Raw genomic sequence first — 12938 nt, forward strand, 5'->3', positions numbered from 1 at the left:
AAGGTTCCTCTAGAGACTAATTTTCACAATTATGCCTTTGGACTTGGCTACAATCCCTGCAAACACACTAAAGCATCTAAAAGACCATCTCTCAATGTGAATGCTATATTTAGTAGTGATGATGATCTCACTTCAACTAAATCATCTTCTACTTCTATCAACTCTCATTCCCCTCATAAGGAAATCTTGGCGATGAACAAATCTCTTTATGATTCCCCTCAAATTTCTAGATCCACTTATGAATCTTTATCTCCTATTCATCACAAAGTCCTTTCCTCTAGGGATAAGGCTCTAATAAATTACACTCATCTTTCTTCTAAGATTTCTCGTAACTGTCCTTCTTCAATTTTTATCATTTTATACATGTTTTTGATCTCACTTATAGTTGAGCATTTAGCATGTCATATTCAAATACCTCATTCAATCTATCATGTCTTTAAATAACATTAATGGCTATTATGTTGCTCATCATTATGTGACATTGGTAGCTCATTTACTGGGGGCTCATTGTCATTCATGATGGTACAATTTCAAGTGCAATCATATTTTTTTTGAAGCAACATAATAGCCTAATTTTCTTGTTCCTATGGGGACAAGAGTGATTTCATACATCTCTTCTTTTGCTTATGTCCAAATCTCTCCCTAGAAGATTGTATAAGCCCTTCTCATTATCCTTATCTTTGGGAGGCAATGATCTTTCCTTATTTTTATCTAAGGATCCACTTTTTTTTCCTATTTCGTGGATGGTGTGAACTTTATTACTTGATGTTATTCCTTGTATGCATTTGTTGTTGTTTGTTCAAGGATTCTCTCTTACAAGAGGTGTAAGTCCTTAACTACAACCTCTTTTGCACTTGGTAAAATACATCCATAATGAATTCACTCTCCTAATTGGGTTAAAAAGAGCGTCATCCTTCATTAAGAATCACTTTCACCTCGCAAAAGAAGGAAGTATTGCATTCTTATTCTCTTCTTTGTCTTATTCTAGAAGATGTTATATTTGTCTAAGACAATTCCTCTTGGGTATAGGTGTCTTTTGTACAAAGATCTCTTCTCCTCTAAGGATCTCCTTTGCACATACTACAAGATATCCCTTTTCAACTATCTTATCCTTGCTTAAAGAGTGCAAAAACTCCCTTGCTTGGATCTATGACATTGTTGCATTTTTTTGGGGTATCTTCTTTTGTGATGAAGGTAGGTATCCTTGTTCTACTTTGCTTATGACATAAACATTACACTTTTTGAGCAATGGGTCATTCTCGGAACCAGAGCACAGACTCTTAGAGCGAGATGTCTCCATTTTTCTTTTATCCAAGGTGATTATTCTCGGAACCAGAGCACAGACTCTTAGAGCGAGATGTCACGCTTTTGTACTATACATATACAGGTTGTAGCATACTCGGGCATAGACTCCTATGAGATGCTTCTAACCTCACTTACACACACATGCACGAGGTTGAGTGGAACTAGCAGCATAAGGCTAGACTTTCTCACTCTCCTCCCTTACATGGATCACCTAGACAGACTCTAGGGGCTAGTATTCCATGTCCTTTTCCCATGGATCACCTAGAAAAAATCTAGGGGCGAGAAGTCCATGTTTTCTCTCTCACTATCCTTCTCATGGATCACCAATGTGTGTATTCATGCTTTTTTCCTTTCTTTTCTTCTCTTTGCATTTTGTTTCCATTTACATCCTTCATCTTGTGTTAGAGAACTCTCAAATCCTCACACTCTTTGTTGTGTTGGAATTGAGATTTAGTACTCTTTCTTACCAAATGATTCTCCATTAGTTTTTGATCTCATATCAAATCTTCTTGTGAGCATTTGTCATCAATATTCTTTAACAATTCGAAGTGGTAAACATGATACCCTATTTCAACTCACTAAAATTAGCAAGCCGAAACAGGGGGGGCATATAGCTACCCTCGAATTTTCATCACCTTCCTTAGTAAGCATTAGGTGATTTTGTGATCTAACGTGTGTTTTGTAGGGTGCGGTTCCTAACTGTGTACTGTAGATACCGCTGGGGGCTTCGTTCGACAGACTTATGGATATATCCTTTTTCAAATAATGTTTACTTTTCTGTACTTTAGCTTGCATATGTACATAGTGTTCATATGACCGCTAAAGTGGGGGCTAAATGTAGCGTCGTAAATTGTACGCACTTGCTAGGGTGGTACAATTTCACACCTAGTTTAGCACCCGCCTTGGCGCATTTTGCATTTTGCATTGCATTTCCCCTTTGGCACTTAATTATTCAAATTAATTAGGTCTAAGGTTCTATTTTATCATTTCCCACATCATAAAGTTGGGCCCTTTCATTAAAGTGTGCCCCTTTCATTTTATTCCTCTAATACATCATTTAATCAAAAACCCTAATTAGGTCCTATTTTGAACTTGGGGGCTTGATTTCGGGGGTCAAAACATCTCGAAATCACCTGTAACTTTGAGATTCTCTCTAAAATCATCATATCTGACGGCCCTGAAAATTTGGTGAAAAGTTGTCGGGACCATGGCGCCCGGTGCACATGGTCCCAGACATTTTTCCCGAAATTTTGGGAGCACGATCCAATCATAAAATAAAGCTTAACCCCAAGAAGTTGGCGGGATATTCAATCTCTAGGTCGGCCAAAATATGAATTTTTGATCTAGGGTTTCCTACATAAGAGCTCTCTTTCTTCATTTGAAAGGATCCGGATTTTGGCTTTCAAGGACCTTCTATGCAGCGAAAGAGCAAATCTTTGAAGACTTCAACAACATTCAACATCCTTCTATCAAGCATTTATCAATTTCATTCATTCATTTAGGGCTTGGAAGACATTGAAGAACAATAGGAGATTACCGACTGAAGATTGGCTTGTACCCCTCCCTTGAGGGTTGGGTATGATTTCATGTTGTTTTCATGTCTTTGCATAAGCTTCAATATATCCTTTATTCATGCTTTAGATCACTTTGCATCTTGATTTGGAGCATTTACATTATCATTTACAACCAATTAGGGTTTACTTTCTAGGTTGCTCTAGTTTGCTTTCCTGCATTTTAGGACCTTGCACACACACTAGGTCTGCACACACAATACATTTTACAATACAACTTGGCTATTCGTGGAGGTGGAAATCAACGAAGCGGGGGTTTGACTAAGGCAAAACCCTATATAGCCGCCCACCACACCTTTTCAGATATAAGTGCAGGTTTCGGGACTCGGACGACGCTGCAAGTTGCAGATCCGGAAGAAGCAGGCCGAGACAGAACTCCATACCAAATTTCAGAGCAAAAGACCAGGACACGGGCGTGGGGCGCCCTGGTCCTGCCAGGACAGGGGCACTGGGTGCCCTGGTCCCTGGGACAGGGGCGCTGGGCGCCCTGGTCCTCCTGACAGACAACATTTTCAGCATTTTCGACAGCTTTCCAGGTTGCAAAAAAGCAGTTTCCGGAGCAGTTTCAGGGGCAGAATCAGGACAGTGGCGCCCGTGCCCCTGTCCCAAACATTTTCAGTCAGATTTACCTCTGGGTATGCATTTGCATTCTTGTCTTGTCCTTGTGTTTACAACTTTCCATCATTTAAGTTCAATTTTGTAATCTTGTTATTAGTTCATACTTGCACTTTGGGGTTAGGGATTGAACTTGCATTATTTCATATTTCAATTACAACAAAGGAATAGAAATCCTAATAGGTAGCCCGTGGCTCTCTCTTCCACGAAAAGAAGTAGCCAATTGTGTGATACCTCTAGGCTCTTTCGTATTCCACAAGTGTGTGGTTGAAAGTGAGATTAGGGCCTATTTTCTTAGTGTCACTTTTTCTCCCACACAGGAACAATGAGAGGCTGAAAATGAAAGACAAAGGCAGCGTATGAAGAAATTACGTGACATAAGAACAATGGGAGAAGAAGGTATGTCATCCTCAACATCTCAATTCGATTTACCAAATGAACATAATGCACCTAATGCAATTCAAGAAGAGACTTTTGATTTACCATATGAACCTAATGCAATTCAAGAAGATACCACATTGAATAATCAATTAAATGATGAACATACACCTTCTCTATTTGATGAATTGAATGTACACAATGCACCAATGTAAACACCTCCTAGAATCATTTGTAGGAATCCAAAGTATCTAATTGACATTGATGAGAATATATTGAAGCCAATGCTCGATAAAATGAATGAACGAACTTGTAGGAGAATGGTTAAAAGAATATGGTAAAACTATTTTGAAAACTTAAATCAAACTGTAAGATGTCAAAAAATTGTTCAAGTGATTAAAAATTTGAATTTAAGAGAGAATAAAAATTCTAGGCCTAAGATCATCTTAAAGTAACAATGAAAGAACTATTGTGAGAAATCTATTTGATGCATATCAATCTATTGGTTCAAAATCACGTACTAAAGATTCTAATGCTACTCGATGTGTTATTATATCAACCATAATGAGCAAGAAAATAAAAAAAGATCGTTTGATAAGAAAAACAAGTAAGTCATTAAATGTTAGTAGAACAACATTACGTAAAGCATTACAAAGGCAAGAAAAAATCGAGGAACCTAACAATAATTCTCTTTGGGAATTCTCGGGTAGACTACCACACAAAGACAAGGTTTTTGTTGATGCACTAAGAACATTAATTGAAAATTTTTGGCATGACAACACGAGTTTCGCCCAACCAAAGAGATGTTCTTAGAAGGAGAATCTGGTCTAAAAATCATGAGCCACATGCCAAACACTATTTGGATATGACTCAAACAAAATTTTATGAAAGTTTCCTCAAATAAGAAATTCTCAAAGATTTTTTGAAATGATAAAAACTTTTTATATTAAGATTAATCATGTACGCACCACATGTTGTAGGATGCATATTGAATTTTCCATGCACTATGATATTTTTTCATCATATTTGTTCTACTTTGCACACTAATGATGTTTTGCAGGAATGCAATATACAAGCACCTCCTAAGTCAGTAAGAGAATTTATTTCAAGTGTGCTATGTAATAGACATGATGGTTGCATTTATTATAAGATGCCTTGTTTGGAAGGTTTTTGTGCTATATGTGGTGGTTTGCAACATTTACCAAGATGTGTACATTTGGAGAGCACACATGAAATTCGTAGGAAACTAGTTTCTTTTGGAAAATACAAGACAACCACATATGGAGTTAAAGATGGAAAAGATTTGAAGAGATGTGAGCTAGTGAAAAATGATATGTGTAGCTGAATTTATGAAAATGTTTCAAGAGAAACTAGTTTATCAGTACATAATGCATACACATAGAGCTCGATGGTTAGATGAGAAATTCAAGTTATGTAAGGACACATTTCCTCTTGGCACCATTGTCTCTATCATTGATTTTGCTGAAAATTATACACTACAACCTCAAAATGAAGTGCAGTCTATGTATTATCATTCTACACAAGTTTCTATTTTTATACACATAACATTCATGCATGCAGATGATAGCACAAAGGAGGATAGAAAGGTTGTAAGAGAGTATCACTTCTACATAAGTGATGATCATATTCATTCATTGGAGTTTACACAAGGATGCTTTAAAGTTTTCTATTATAATTAAAAGGAAAGAAACATACAATACAACCGACACTTAATATGGTCAGATAATTGCACTGCACAATTCAAGAATGCAAGGATATTTTATTGGTTGACAAGGATGCATATGAAAAGTAGTGTACAACATTTTTAGAATTTCACTGAGGCTAGACATGGTAAGGGAGAGCACGATGGTGTAGTAGCATGTGTAAAAAGAGCCCTAGGTAGAGAAGAATTGAAGTATGAAGGTGGTGCTGAGTTGATAGATGCAGAAACAATCATGTGATGGTGTAAGTCTATGATGGGTCCAAGTAATCCAGGTACTTAAATGGTTCATAGATATTTTTGGTTGATCACTGAATCTAAAATTGAAAACTATCTAGATTATTGTATAGTTACAGGATCGAGTGACATGCACTCATTTATGAGTTCAAATGCAAGTTCACTAGTAATTTATATGAGACAGATGGTATGTTTTTTCTCTTCGTGCATGTGTTGTTTGTGAGAAGAATATGAATCACAATAGTGGGTTGACAAATGGCCTTGTAGAAAATTGGTTCCCATTGATACATATCAAATTCCTAAAGCACTACAATTGAGCCAGATGGAGATGTCAATGGATTTTGACCATGTATCCGACGTAGTGGATTCAAGTGATTTTTTGAGTTAATTATTTTGCAAGTATTCTTTTTGGTTCATTTTGTTGTACATCACACTTTATTCTTGGTATTACTTATCACTTTATAAAATGCAGGTCATGTGTATGCAGTTGTTGCAGAAGAGAACAATGAAGAAGGAACATATTACTATTTGTATCATTGTGTTGAGCCTAAAAGAAAATTGACAACCACAATCATTGATGTAGAGGGTATTGAGTACCCAATAGGGTCTGTTATCATGATAGGAACATGGCTTAGGAGATACCCTATCAAGAATTCTGATGTTTGGTTGTTCGAGGACTTTGAAACACACAAACATATTCTTCATTTCTTTAACCTTGTTGTTGCAAAAAATATTCATTTGATGAAGTATCTTGGTAGACCTCATAACAAGATTTTATGGAAATTTTGTGACTCTGACCATGAGCAAATACTTGACACAATACAGGTTAGAGCCGATCCTGAAGGCTGATTCTATGGTTCAGAGTAGAATGATTTTGAGAATTTTGTATATATCATCGACGAATTGTTCTATATTCATTTTTTGTATATATAAATGCCCATAAGATAATTTTTACATGTTTAGGGGCATAATTTTGTATATTTAAATGGCAATGAATTGATTTGTACATATTTAGATGCCAAATTTTGTATATTAAAATAGTGATGAGCTGAATCACACTTATTGTAATGCCAAATTTTGTATAAAAGCCCATGAGATGATTTGTAAGACATTTTTTTGTATATTCAAAAACCCAAGAGCTAATTTGACCATATTTAGAGGCAAATTTTTGAATAATATGTGATAATGTTTTGTGACTGTTTTTTGTGTCTATGTTTTGTGACTGTGTTTTGAGTTTATGTGATGTGATAAGGTCAATCATGAGCATTCTTTATTCTTGTATAATCATGGAGAATTATTTGAGCCATTATCAGGTCATATGAGTCATAGATTGAGTCTAGATACAATTTGAGCAAAAATTGTCAAAAAAGTTGTCAAGCAACTTGTACATCGCGTCGGTAGGGTATGACTCTCAATGTTCTGGCACTTTGGGATGCATGAGAGGCACATTCCTAGTGTAAACCTGCCCACCCAGATGCGCTTGTGACATCAGTTTGTGCACATCACGAACTGTATTAATTCTAGCCTATCTTGCAACTTTGCATTGCATGCAACTGATGGTTTTTGTAGTAGACAAAAAATGCTACCAATTGAAAATAGCTCTGATTCATCAAAAACCAAGATAGGCCATTGTAGAGGAGCCTCATATGACCCCACAGGTTTAAACAGATTGATCATATGTGTCCTAGATTGGAAGAAACAACCCGTCAAAGTTTAACAATTTTTTGGACTCAGGGCACTTGAGAGATCGCATCGATAGGGTATGACTCTCAACATTCCGATGCTTTGAGATACACGAGAGGATCATACCTAGCGTAAACCTACCCACCTAGACATGCTCATGTTGTTGGTTTTTGCACATGATGAACCAAATCAATTCTACCCTATCTTGCAACTTTGCATTGCATGCAACTGACGGTTTTTGCAACAGGCAAAAAAATGCTACCAATTGAAAAGGGCTCCGAGTCATCAAAAACCAAGATATCCCATTTTAGAGAAGCCTCATGTGACCCTACATGTTCAAATGAATTGATCATATGTGTCCTGGATTGGAAGAAACAATCTGTCAAAGTTTGATAATTTTTTGGACTTAGGGCACTTGAGAGATCGCGTCAGAAAGGTATGACTCTTGATGTTCTGACACTTTGGGATGCACGAGAGGAGAATACCTAGCATAAACCTACCCACTCATATGTGCTCATGATGTCAGTTTGTACACACGATGAACCAAATCAATTCTATCCTATCTTGCAACTTTGCATTACATGCAACTGACAGTTTTTGCAACAAGCGGAAAATTCTACCAATTGAAAATGGCTCCGAGTCGTCAAAAAATGAGATAGGAAATTGTAGAGGAGCCTCATGCGACCCCATAGGTTCAAAAGAATCAATCATATGTGTCCTAGATTGGAAGAAACAATTTATCAAAGTTTGACAATTTTTTGGACTCAGGGCACTTGAGAGATCGTGTCGGTAGGGTATGACTCTCGACGTTTCGACACTTTGGGATGCATGAGAGGAGCATGCCTAGCATAAACCTTCCCACCTGGACGTGCTCGTTATGTCAGTTTGTTCACACGAGAACAAAAATTTGACCATTGCGAGCGTGAGGGTGCTCTAGCACCACACACATATAATTATTTATATTCATATTGTCGATTTTTGTTGTTTATATTCATATTGTTGATTACATAGGCAAATATTCATTTAAATTTATAAAAGGGAAGCCACCAAATACAACGAATACACAATAATGAACTGAATACAAGGAGTTTTGTAGGGTTAATTCGATGTTTTTAGAAATTTTATCAAATCATATTCCACGATTGCAATGTTTTATATCATAGATTTTTGTTGTTTATATTCATATTGTTGATTACATAGGCAAATGATCAATTAACTTTATAAAAGGAAAACCATGAAATACAACAAATACACAATAATGAACTCAGTTTACATTTATTGGATCGAATATCAGCATTTATATATATCAAAAAAAGTCATGTCTGCCAAGTCAATACAAGTATTACAAAAAAGTGGCCTATGCCATATCCAAATCGATATACAATAAAAATGTAGAATATATATACATGTATTGGTCATTCTATGACCATAAATAACACTATATGATCCTAAACTTGTGGTGGATCATCAAAATCGAGCCTCTTCGATGCAGTACGCGGCTCTATAGATGACTGCAAAACAACAATTCAAAAGCCAAGTTAGAATTCCTTTGTAGAAAATAGTTCACAATTAACAACATAACTATGCATTTAACTATAATTCCTTTGCAATTGAAATGTATAGTACCTCATCGGTTGATCTCAGAGCTAATGTCTTCACTCTCCTCTCCTTGTCACTCTTAGGAGTTTTCTTGAAGACAAACTTAAAAGGATCGACGTTATGGTCGAACCACAAAGGGGTCTATTGTAGATTAAATGTACAATTAATACAATGTACTAACATAAATACATCAAAAACACTTAAAAGCTATAATATAGAGAACAATGATGTACTAGTGCTTGAGATGCTTCTCCAATGGATTGAGGATGGCTCACCATCGATGGAGAAACTATCACTATTACCTATACAAAAAAATATCAAAGATTAAATACAATTAATATAATGATAAGTATTGTAGGTTAAAAATAATTAATGTAATATATCAAACAAAAGTGTACTTGACCCTGAGATGCTTCTCCAGTGCATGGAAGAGGGCTTGCCATTGATGAAGCAGCTATGGATATTTCCTGTATGAAAAAATTATAAGATTATAATTAATCACAAGTTCACATATACATGTGCATATAATCATGAAATCAAGAAAATAAAGTAGAGATACATACCTCCGCCCTCTCTTGATCCATAGGAAAATTAGGTGCATTCAAAAAATCCACATAGCTCAATAGTTGTTGTACATGTAAAATACACAAAAAAACACTAATCAATCTACAAACCCCAACTAAGACTTGGTTTCAACATTTTCATGAATTGCACAACTAAAAATGTGTTCAATTACCTACTTCCCACATTTTGGCATCTTCGAGGAATTCTTTTTCTTAGGATGAGGCCTAGACGTAGAGGGGGTACCCTAAAAAAACAAAATTAACATGAGATATTCGTATAGATAATATATTAAACATAATTTAAAAATCTAAAATGAAATGACTTGCATATTCCATCAAACAATACATTAAAAATGTTGTACAAAATATGATACCGTATATAGCCTTGTAGGCCAAAATTGATTGCTGAGAGCATGATGTCATCAATTTGGGACATTTGGTCCCCTCTCAACACCTACAAACCAAAAATTAGACCAAGCATTAAAAATAGTTAGTATATCTTGTAATTTTTTTGAATTCAAAGTGTACTATTCTATTTTAACATGTTACAAAATTTATACCTCAGGCATCGAAGTTGCAGTTGTAGTAACTACGAGAGGAGTATGGGATACCGCTGCTGCACTCTGAAATGCATATTATTTGTCTCAATTTAAATTGATGTATAAATGAAAATTCATTTATGTAATTACAAATTTAAAGTGACTGATAAATAAAATGTTATGAATTCAAATCAACACACCTGTGTCTGTCATTGATGGGCAAACACCATGTCCATCAACTCCTCTCTCAGTGCCAAATCCTCAGTCGTGTGGGCCTAACATATACTCCCACAAATCATGCATGAATGAGATGTGGATCCATCTGCAGTGACCATGTCATCCTTCCCTGAGCATATCCTCGAGAAACTGACACACATATGCTGAATGGGCTCTCTGTCACCACCTGGAGCAACTAATGGCTCATCATCTAGTACAATAGGATGTGCTAATGACATCTCATGTTGGATGATGGCACCAGTCAATGTTGTGGCTGCCTAAAGAGTCTGTAGCTCCATCGACTCTTTCATCTCTACTAGGACAGCTTGATGCACCTTGGATTTGGGTGCTAGGGGGCGACGACTCTCCAAGGCTACTCGCCTACGGGCTCCAGGTCTATCTTGGGAAGAGCTTCCACCCCTACCATGGAACTCTCTAAAGTCAAAATAGTTTGGCTGCACATTGAGGACAAACTCACATTATACTTTTCTCAAAAAATACAATGACCCCTCATAATTATTACAAGATGGATCAACAAACCATCCACCACCTCTGCCAAAAAAGATTCTTCATCTGCACATTGGTACACCAATGTATGGGAAACCTTTTTGCATTAAGAGGTAACGACTCACTAGTTTTAAGATCAACAAAAAGGGCACATATTTGTTGTTTACTGATAGTTTTGTTTTTCAGTCCCTCATATGATAACCCATCAACATAGTATTGACGACACCTATCCCTAAAGTTTCCCCATTTTATAATTTGTGTGGAAATGGTTGTGGCACCACTAGCTAATGTTTCTAGGCTAGTGGCGAGGGATTTATGATGCTCAAGTTTAGATGTTTTCAATTTATCAATCAGTCTATTTATTTTAGAAGTGTTTTGCCCTAACTGATTAATCAATTGCTCTTGTGTTTCAGGTGTATGGTCAAAAGGAGGAATTGGGGGTGTATCTTGTGGGTTTTCGGGAAGTGCAATTTGTTGTTCTTGTTGTGGATTATCAGAATCTAGTTTTTGAAACAAAAAATAAAAAAACTAATCAAAATTAACGAAATTAAATTCAAAAAGTAAAACAAATTGAATAAATGGGAAAGAAAGACAAAAATTAAGAAAAACTAACCTTGATCCATAGTGTTTGGAGGAGAAATGAGGCACCTCATTTGCAGTTTTGTGGAGGAAATGGGGAAAAAATGCCATGGTCATGAGAAAATAAGACCCAGTTATTTTTTTAAAACTTTTTTTGACAGTACGTGGTTCTTTAGGGCTTATGAGTGCGTACACACTCACTTTCCTAAAAGAAGCATGTATGTGCTACCTTTTTTTAGGCTCAGGAACAACGGACCTAAGTGCGTACGCGGTGATTTCAAATTTTATAATAGTGTATGCACTGCTTATTTTTTCATGTTTTTTTTGGGTGGTGTCCACTTTTCTAAGCACCATCTTTGTGCACATACCCATCTAGGTGTCTAGAATTTCTAGACATACACGAGTTACTTAAATATGACTTGGAGTTAAAATAGTTTACTTTTGTTATTTATAGTCAACTAGGAAGTGATAAGAATTTAGTTAGTCTACAGAGACTAAATAATTATGATTTAATTAAACACAAAAAATCTTATAATTATAATTGAATCTACTTATAGGTCTTATAGCACCGTTCATGACTAGCCAAAGGTGTATCATGACAATCTCTCAATATCTTCTCCTTAATTTTGAATCTTGGTACCAATAATATCATGTTTTTGTAGCTAATAAATCCCATAAAATATAGTGTATCTATCATCCTCCACCAAATCATCCAATACAATAGAAGCAAATTAATCTTTGACATACTCTGAAATTTAAAAAAATATTCTAATCAACAAAAATCATGGGCAAAGAACATAGAGTGGGCTTCATAGAAAATATATTACCAACTACATATTTTCCCTTTTGTATAGTCAATTTTAAAGCCATATACATGCGATTAATTAACCCACTTTTATTGGTGTTCATTCAAATCCTTTCGATTTAAGAAATTGAGGCTATTATGATCTCTCTTCACCATAAACTTTCTACACACAAGAGACTATCTAAAATTATCAAGAGGATGCATAATTGGCAACATTTCCTTATAATAAAATGAAAACCATTCTCTAACTTAATTTTCTACTGTCAAATGATTGGATGTCTTATTAAAGTTATAAAGGTCCCTCCACCTTCTCCAGATGTATCACACTCAACTACAAAAGGTAGAGAAAAATAATGAATTACAAGCACCAAGCATGAGCTGATTACCTCCTTGAATTTGTCAAATATTTTTTATGCTTCCTTGGTGAAAGAAAAGGCTCCCTTCTTACTCAAATAAGTAAATGTGGGAGAAAGTTTATATTTGTGAAAGAAAAGGCTCCCTTCTACACAATCTAAAGAATCCTCTTAACAAAGTGAGATTTGTCAATGGTGGCCAGTCTATGATTGCTTGAATCTTTTATTGGTCCACCTAAACTCCCTTATAACTTATTGGATGTCTAAA

The sequence above is a fragment of the Cryptomeria japonica genome, unplaced genomic scaffold (assembly GCF_030272615.1).
Source record: "Cryptomeria japonica unplaced genomic scaffold, Sugi_1.0 HiC_scaffold_18, whole genome shotgun sequence".
NCBI lineage: Eukaryota > Viridiplantae > Streptophyta > Pinopsida > Cupressales > Cupressaceae > Cryptomeria > Cryptomeria japonica.